Source organism: Acinonyx jubatus, chromosome A1, assembly GCF_027475565.1.
Source record: "Acinonyx jubatus isolate Ajub_Pintada_27869175 chromosome A1, VMU_Ajub_asm_v1.0, whole genome shotgun sequence".
In the NCBI taxonomy this organism is placed as follows: Eukaryota; Metazoa; Chordata; class Mammalia; order Carnivora; family Felidae; genus Acinonyx; species Acinonyx jubatus.
In genome coordinates this window covers 37,570,846-37,580,174 of record NC_069380.1, presented here as the reverse complement: position 1 = coordinate 37,580,174, position 9,329 = coordinate 37,570,846, and the positions used below count along the sequence as shown (strand labels likewise).

General features: G+C 39.0%; 1 pseudogene; it reads right to left on the bottom strand.

Annotated features, from left to right (window-relative positions):
* Positions 1-4,844: 4,844 nt before the first annotated feature.
* LOC106970595 (AP-3 complex subunit sigma-1-like) lies at positions 4,845-5,520 on the bottom strand (annotated as a pseudogene).
* Positions 5,521-9,329: the final 3,809 nt, after the last annotated feature.

Genomic DNA, 9,329 nt, shown 5'->3' with positions numbered 1-9,329 from the left:
TCTTGGTTCTTGAGATATGCCTGAATTGCAATGTATTTTCCTCTTATGACTGCCTTTGCCGTATCCCAAAGGGTTTGGACTGCAAATAAAAGCATTTGCATTTGCTTCCATATATATTTTTTTTAATTTCTTCTTTAATTTCCTGGTTTACCCATTCATTCTTTAGTAGGATAGTCTTTAAACTCCATGTATTTGGGGGATTTACAAATTTTTTTCTGTAGTTGACTTCAAGTTTCATAGCATTGTGATCTAAAAAAATGAATGGTATGTTCTTAACCCTTTTATATTTGTTGAGGCCTATTTTGTGACCCAGTATGTGATCTATTTTGCAGAATGTTCCATGTGCACTTGAGCAGAATGTATGTTCTGCTGCTTTGAGATGAAACGTTCTGAATATATCTGGTAAGTCCATCTGGTCCAATGGGTCATTCAGAGCCATTGTTTCCTTATTGATTTTATGCCTATATGACCTGTCCATTGATGTAAGTGGAGTATTAAAGTCCACTACAATCATGGTATTATTATCTATACATTTCTTTATGTTTGTGACTAATTGATTTGTATATTTGGGTGTTTCCTGTTGGGGGCATAAACATTTATAATTGTTAGCTCTTATTGATGGACAGAACCCTTAATTGATATGATGCCCTTTTTCATCTCTTGTTATAGTCTTTGTTTTAAAATCTAGTTTGTCTGATATAAGTATGGCTACTGGGGCTTTCTTTTGATACCCAGTAGAGTGATAGATGGTTCTCCATCCCCTCACTTTCAATCTGCAGGTGTCCTCAGGCCTAAAATGAGTCGTTTGTAGGCAGCATATAGATGGATCTTGTTTCTTTATCCATTCTGATATCCTATGTCTTTTGATTGGGGCATTCAGTCTACTTACATTCATAGTGATTATTGAAATATATGGATTTAGTGTCACTGTGTTATCTGTGGGTTTCATGCTTGTCGTGATGTCCCTGGTCCTTTGTAATGCTGGCTGCTTTCCACTCACAGAGTCCCCCTCAGGATTTCCTGCAAGGCTGGCTTAGTGGTCATGAACTCCTTTAGTTTTGTTTGTCTGGGAAAGCCTTTGTCTCTCCTTCTATTATGAGTGACAGCCTTGCTAGATAAAGGATTCTTAGCTGCATATTTTTCCCATTCAGCACATTATCTCCTGTCACTCCCTTCTTGCCTGCCAAGTTTCAGTGGACAGGTCTGCTACTACCCTTATGTGTCTACCCTTGTAGGTTAAGGCTTGTTTGTCCCTAGCTGCTTTCAGAATTCTCTCTTTATCTTTGTATTTTGCCAGTTTAATTATGATGTGTCATGGGGTTGAGCTGTTTTTTTTTGTGTTTGTTTGTTTGTTTGCTTGTTTGTTTTAATTTTGAAGGGAGTTCTATATGCATCTTAGATTTGGATGCCTATTTCCTTCCCCAGATTAGGGAGATTCTCAGCTATAATTGCACCAAGAACCATAAGATCCCTAGGAATAAACCTAACCAAAGAGGGAAAATTTCTGTATGCTGAAAGTTTATGAAAGAAATTGAAGGAGACACAAAGAAATGGAAAAACATTCCATGCTCATGGATTAGAACAAGTATTGTTAAAATGTCGATACTACCCAAAGCAATCTACACATTCAATGCAATCCCAATCAAAATAGCACCAGCATTCTTCACAGACATAGAACAAACAACCCTAAAATTTGTATGGAACCACAGATGACCCCAAAGAGCCAACATAATGTTGAAAAAGAAATCCAAAGCTGGGGCATCACAATCTTGGACTTATGCCTGTATTACTAAGGTGTATTAATCAAGACAGTATAGTACTGGCACAAAACAAGACACATAGACCAACGGAATAGAATAGAGAACCAAGACATGGACCAACAAATATATGGTCAACTAACCTTTGACAAAACAGGAAAGAGTATCCAATGGAAAAAAAGAGTCCCTTCAGCAAATGGTTCTGGGAGAACTGGACAACCACATGCAGAAAAATAAAACTGGACCACCTTGTTACACCATACACAAAAATAAATTCAAAATGGATGAAAGACCTAAATGTGAGCCAAGAAACCATCAAAATCCTATAGCAGAAAATAGGCAGCAAACTCTTTGACTTCAGCTGCAGCAACTTCTTACTTGACATGTCTCCAAAGGCAAGGGAAACAAAAGCAAAAATAAACTATTGGGACCTCATCAAGATAAAAATCTTCTTCACAGCAAAGGAAACAATCAACAACATTAAAAGGCAACTGATGGAATGGGAAAATATATTTACAAATGATCTATCAGATAAGGGGATAGTATCCAAATCTATAAAGAACTTGTCAGGCTCAACACCCCCAAAACAAATAATCCAGTGAAAAAATGGGTAGAAAACATGAATAGACATTTTTCCAAAGAAGACATCCAGATGGGAAACAGACACATGAAAAGATGCTCAACATTACTCATCATCAGGGAAATACAAATAAAAAACACATTGAGATATCATCTCCCACTGGTCAGAGTGTCTAAAATTAACAACTCAGGCTATAACAGATGTTGGCGAGGATGTGAAGGCAGGGGAACCCTCTTGCACTGTTGGTGCAAATGCAAAATGGTGCACCCACTTTCGAAAACACTGTAGAGGTTCCTTACAAAATTAAAAATAGAATTGCCCTATGACCCAGAAATTGCACTACTAGGAATTTATCCAAAGGACAGAGGAGTGCCAATTCTTAGGGCCACATGCACCCCAATGTTTATAACAGCACTATCAACAATAGCCAAATTATGGAAAGAACCTAAATGTCCATTAACTGATGAACGAATAAAGAAATTGTGGTTTATATACACAATGGAGTACTACGTGGCAATAAGAAAGAATGAAATATGGCCCTTTGTAGCAATGTGGATGGAACTGGAGAGTGTTACGCTGAGTGAAATAAGCCATACAGAGAAAGACAGATACCATATGTGTTCACTCTTATGTGGATCCTGAGAAACTTAACAGGAACCCATGGGGGAGGGGAAGGAAAAAAAAAGAGGTTAGAGTGGGAGAGAGCAAAAGCATAAGAGACTCTTAAAAACTGAGAACTGAGGGTTGATGGGGGGTGGGAGGGAGGGGAGGGTGGGTGATGGGTATTGAGGAGGGCACCTTTTGGGATGAGCACTGTGTGTTGTATGGAAACCAATTTGACAATAAATTTCATATATTAAAAAATAAATAAATAAATAAATAAATAAATAAATAAATAAATAAATAAAAAAGAAGAGGTGGCATGTATGTGTATACATGCACACACACACACACACACACACACACACAATGGAATACTACTCGGTGATGGAAAAGCTTGAAATCTTTACATTCGCAACAATGTGGATTGAACAGGAGGGTATTATACTAAGTGAAATAAGTCAGAGAAAGACAGACATCATGTGATTTCACTCACATGTGGAATTTGAGAAAGTTAACAGAAGATCATAGGGAAAGGGAAGGAAAATAAGATACAGAGAGGCAGGCAAACCATAAGAAACTCTTAAATACAGAGAACAAATTGATATATGATGGGGGTGGGGGGTTAGGGGGTGGGAAAAATGGGTGATGAGCATTGAGGAGGGCACTTGTTGGGCTGAGCATTGGGTGTTGTAAATAACTGATGAATCATGGGAATCTACTCCTGAAGCCAAGGCTATACTCTATGTTAGCTAACTTGACAATAAATAAATAAATAATAAAAATAATGACCAATAATGACACATTTTTCACAGAAAATACAGGAAGGTAAAAGATCAAAGTCACCCTTTAAAAAACAAAAAGAAACTCACTGAGAGGAGAGGACATAGGTAAAGTTCGAGGACAAACCCCCACAGAGGGGAGAAGTCGGCATACAGATATTGGAAGATGGTTTCCTGCTTTGTTATGCATAGCCACTTCAGGCGGTAGACAGAATCATGACTTAATTATTGTTCTGGTGTGCTGAGGCTCCCTTCAATGGGCATCAGAAATCCAGGACAACAAGATGGGACTACCAAGGCTAGTATCCAGAAAACAGACTGACTACCTAGAATGACCTCAGCAGTGGCCAGAATGGAGTGTGATATATCACCTTTGCACATCTCTCGAAGAGGCAGCTCGTACAAGAAATGGGTGTTTTGATTTACCCAATTACCACTGTTTTCTCCCATGAAATTTGAGTATGTTGATAGTACTATCTAGATTTGCTATGATATAGAAGGCCCTCCCTAGGCTTCATGCTGAGGCCATGTAGTAAATCAGCCTTTTTCCAAAGCTCTTTTTTCTAAGGTGAACGGTACTTACTATCAATAAAATGGTCCTTTTTAATTGAAAAATAAATTTAAAAAGAGAGACAAAGGTCATAATGTTTTCACGCAATACATACTTGGTTTTTTAAATAACAATTGTAACAAATGAGAGAAAGAATTGTGGAATGCTGCTCTTGTGAACCATACAAAAAACAACATTTGGATTGTTTAAAGGACATAATTTAAAGAAATGTCTCAAACACTTTTTGAAATACTGTAGTAGTCAGTCCATAGAGGCATGCCTTAGGTGGATATGGGAATGTAGTTCAGAAAAGAAAGAGAAATATCACAGGGGTACTACTCAGTTTCTTCAAAATCCCTGAGCAAAAAAAGCAACATTCAGCTTCCATACTGATTTCACACAACTTCTATACAGTATCTGGACTTCAATCCAAGAGCAAAAGTTAAGACTCTCCTCTTCTATTTTTGGTAAACAACTGCATGGTAAACTTAAATGACTTTTCCCCTGGATTTTATCTGGGAGTGGCCTTTTTAATTTTTTATTTTAAATAAAGGGCAGGTTTGGTATCAGCAATATCAATATTTCTTTTTTATACTGATATCAGCAGTGTCAATATTTCTTGGGATCTCAGGAAGATTCATATTTTTTACAGCTGATACAGCACAGGCTAGAGATCCTGCAAAGCCAGCCTCAGATTTCTCCAGTTTATTTTGTGCATGAATTTGTGTAACAATCTCATTCATTTTTGTCTCCAATACCATTCACTCCATCACCATTTCTGCAAGAATATTGTGAACCTTGCCTACGTTGTAAATTAAATCCAGTTCACAGACATTTTCAAAACGCTTGTCTAATGTTTCCACAAATACTTTGAGTTCTAAGGACATTATGAAAGATTTTCAGGAAGCAGGGATTGGTGGGTTAGGGGGTCAGATCTGTATACACATGGTAAGAGATCCATGAATCTTGGGCTTCCTGGGTGATTGAATTGGATTTAAAATGCCAAGTTCACTTTGTGAAGAATCCACATAGAAGACAAAGTATAATGTTGCATAATGTCTATAAATCAGTTTGTTGTCAGATCCTCCAATTAACAATTCTCCTTCTAAGAAATTACATTTTCATCTCTCTTAGATACTAAATAGAATGTCTCCCTGATGACTGGCTGTTGTGTATCTTCTCTGTAGGGCTTGTAGAACTTGGAAAGCCTTGGCTTCCCATGGTGTTGAAGATGAGGGTCGCGGAGATCATGCCTAAGCAGGTCCAACCAGTTGGGCACTGGGGCAGGAGCACCAGCTTTGCCTGGGGTCATCACTGGTGATCCTTGCCCACCCACCCTCCCACATGTGCATATTCTTAAATGGTAGTTTTTTTTTTTTTTAATGTTTATTTATTTACTTTGAGAGACAGCATGCACGTGAGTGAGCAGGGGATGGGCAGAGAAAGAGGGAGAGAGAATCCCAAACAGTCTCCATACTGTCAGCACAGAGCCCAACACGGGGCTCAATCCCACCAACTGTCAGATCATGACATGAGCTGAAATCAAAAGTAGCTGGCTTAACTGAATGAGGCACCCACGTACCCCTAAATAGATTTTTAATAGATTGAACATATGAAACCTGATTATTCAAAAAGACATTTAAACTGCCTACATGTTGTTGTGGCAATAACTTACGTAAACAATAAATACAACGGTATCATAGATATGGTTTGGCAGAGATATCTGTCTATCTATCTATAGATTTGGATAGAGATAGAGATAGAGATAGAGATAGAGAGATATGTTAATGATATTCAGCCCATAGTTAATTTTGGTATCTCATTTCTGGTCTCTTTAATTTCTCCTCATTTTGGTCATACTTTCATCCTTCTTTGCTTGACTGGTAATTTTTGATTGAATGCCAGACACACTGAATTTTACCTTTTTGAGCACCGAATATTTTTACATACCTAAATTATTCTTGAGGTTTCATTTCAATCCAGTGGGTTACTTGGAAGTAGTTTGAACCTCACATAAGGCCAGAACAAGTCTTTAGTCTTGGCTAATTTTATTTCACTACTGAGGCAATACCTTTCTTAGTACTCTACTCAATGGCCCAAGATTTATAACATTTTTACACCTCCGTGAAACACAAACTACTCGTTGCTCTATTTGAGCTCTGGAGATTGTTTTCTCTAAACATGTATCAGGTGGTTCTTTTCCCAGCCTCAGGTATTTTCCTCAAATGCGTGTGAATTAGTACTCCGCTGCATACTTGAGAGGGATTCTCCCCCTATCTCTGAGGCTCTTTTCATGTATAGTTTACCTTAGAGTATGCAGCTCTAAAACTCTAGCTGCCTTGATCTGCACACTCTCCTATTCTCAACTCAGGGTGACATGCAGGTCACCCCGAAAGCCTGCTGCTTTCAACTTTAGTTGTGTCCCTGCTCTCAACTTTAGTTTGGTTCACTGAGGATTGGTGACTCCGCGCTGTCAGAAGCACCATGCCATCCACGCCATCTGCTTCTGCGAGTGAACCTGGGACCCTGGACCGAGCAGGTGGACCGCAGTGGGCAGGGAGAGCAAACGTCTGCCAGGAAAATTGTTGGCAGTAATGGGAAAAAATGGCGCACAATTTACACTCTCAAAGCCAACTGGCTGGCTGGCGGGTGGGACTGGAGTTGGGGGAAGAACTGTCGCCCTTCCAGGGACCCTGCGACCCCCTCCCCTTTTACTGCCGCTCCCTGCTCACCTGTGTGTGAGAAGATTGGGCGGTACTCCTTGGAGGTGAGCCCCAGGCACGGAACAGTGGGCAGCATCTGCAGAACTGGTTCCATCCTGCTTGGAGCTACTCAAACGTGGCCGGGCCCGCCCCTTCACCATCCCCGCCGCCTGCTGGGAACTCTCCTGTGCTCTCCTGGCTTTATCTTTGTTTCTGTGGCTCCCTTCCTGACAGCCTCTTCTTCTTCCACCCCTAGTCCTGCATTCCCTCCAGCTATAGGCCAGTCCATGTCTGGCAGACTCCTTTCTGCGGCCCTTCGTTAAAAGGAGCAGCACAGGCTTGGGGTTTGGTTGGACATTCGAGCGGTGCTTGAGCCTTGCGCTTTGGGTTCTAGGCCCCCTCCATGGCTCTGCTCTGCTTTTCCCGGGCCTGGGAGCTGGATGGGGACTAGGACTGCCAAGGTGACCTGCCTGCTCTGGATGGTGAGGCTATAATGTAGGCCTTTGGGGCGCCTGGGTGGCTCAGTCGGTTAAGCGTCCGACTTCAGCTCCCGTCATGATCTCACAGTCCGTGAGTTCGAGCCCTGCATCGGGCTCTGTGCTGACAGCTCGGAGCCTGGAGCCTGCTTCAGATTCTGTGTCTCCCTCTCTCTCTGCCCCTCCCCTGCTCATGCTCTGTCTCTCTACGTCTCAAAAATAAATAAAAACATTTAAAAAATTTTTCCTAATGTGGAACTCCAGACCCTTCTCAGCAGGTGTACCCCCCAAATCTGTTCCTTAGTAGGGCTCACAGTGAAAGACAGGCTTTCAGACCCACAACGGGGCTTCCAATAAAATGGCAGTTCCTCTAAACAAACAAAAAAACTTTATAATTAAAATTTTTAAATAGTTTTAATTTAATAAAAAATATTTGGCAAATAAGTTAGTATTCTGGCCAAGGAAGACCAAAATCTATTGTGTTTTTCTATCCAAATGAAAGTTTCATGGTATTTTATATTTTAAAAATTGAGTAAGACTGAGAACCATCATAAGCCTCGGCATTAATCATGATAAGCTCAAAAGAAGTTGTGCCCAACTGTCAATTTTATCAGATGTATTTTGCATTCAGCAATTTCATGCTAATGAAGTAGATTTATTCCATTGAATTAATATTGCTAATTTTAATATTTGTTTTTCCATTTTTGCTTATATGTAATTATTAAATTTTCTTTGATTTATAGTAACAAAAAACGTAAATCACAGTAACTTCATTCCTAGATGTGTGTGCTTAAAACACAGCACATGATATAATAAACACTGCAGCCTATGCTACCTTATTATTGTTATTATTATTCCTATTAAAGGAATTATGAAACACCGATATTTGTGAAGTCTGATCCAACAGGAAACTAATTGGTTGAAGTGTTGAAGTTCTATAGTCTTACCGAACTTTATGTCAGAAAGCTTCATCCATAGGCTGCTTAGGAGAGCATAGAGTAAAGCAAAGGTTTTTCAAATATTAGTGCTTTTAAGAATCACCAGAGCCAATTCCCAGGCTCTAGAGTTTCTGATTTAATAAGTCTAAGGTGAGATCCAAGGACATATTTTTTTTAAATTACCTCCCATGTGATTTTGATGCTGTAGTCTGTGAATTACACGGCACTCTGGTCCAAAAATCAAGATGAAGAAGTAAATGGGGATTTGGACTAGAATTGATTATAGTTGTAGAGAAGCAAATAAAAACTACACATAACCCAAACTCAGGGAGAGGTAAAGCTTCCATGAGGAGTTAATTTGAAGAATGCTTCAGACATGGTGAGGCAAAAAGATCAGAATCTTTCTAGGAAATATAGTGATAAAGAGACCTGGAAGTAAGGGCACACATGACATACTTAGGAAACAACAAATTATTAAACATAACTGGAGATTCTTAAGCTGATTAAACCCTAGACAAATCGATTGCTAACAAAGAGAACATTACAAAGGAATCAATATACTCTTAACCCGACATTTACCAGTAACCAATGAGTGTAAATTCTTTACATAAATCTTTTTAATTGTGACCATAACCCTTATTTAGATTACTTTTATGAGAACATTCTCTTTTTGCTATAATCCACAGTTACTTGAAACTTTTTATATGTATAGATGATTGGTTTAATTTGTAATCTTCTGAGACCAAATATACTTTTTTTTTTTCTGGCCATTTTTCATAGGTATTGTAACATTTAAGGTTTTCAAAATAGACCCCCCCCAAATATTGTTTAATAATTGAGATCATAATCTACATAGTTTCTATTTTCATTTAGTCAATTAGAATTAACCAAATTTCATTTTATACTACAGGTATGGCAGAAAGAGTTTTAAAAGCTTAACACTC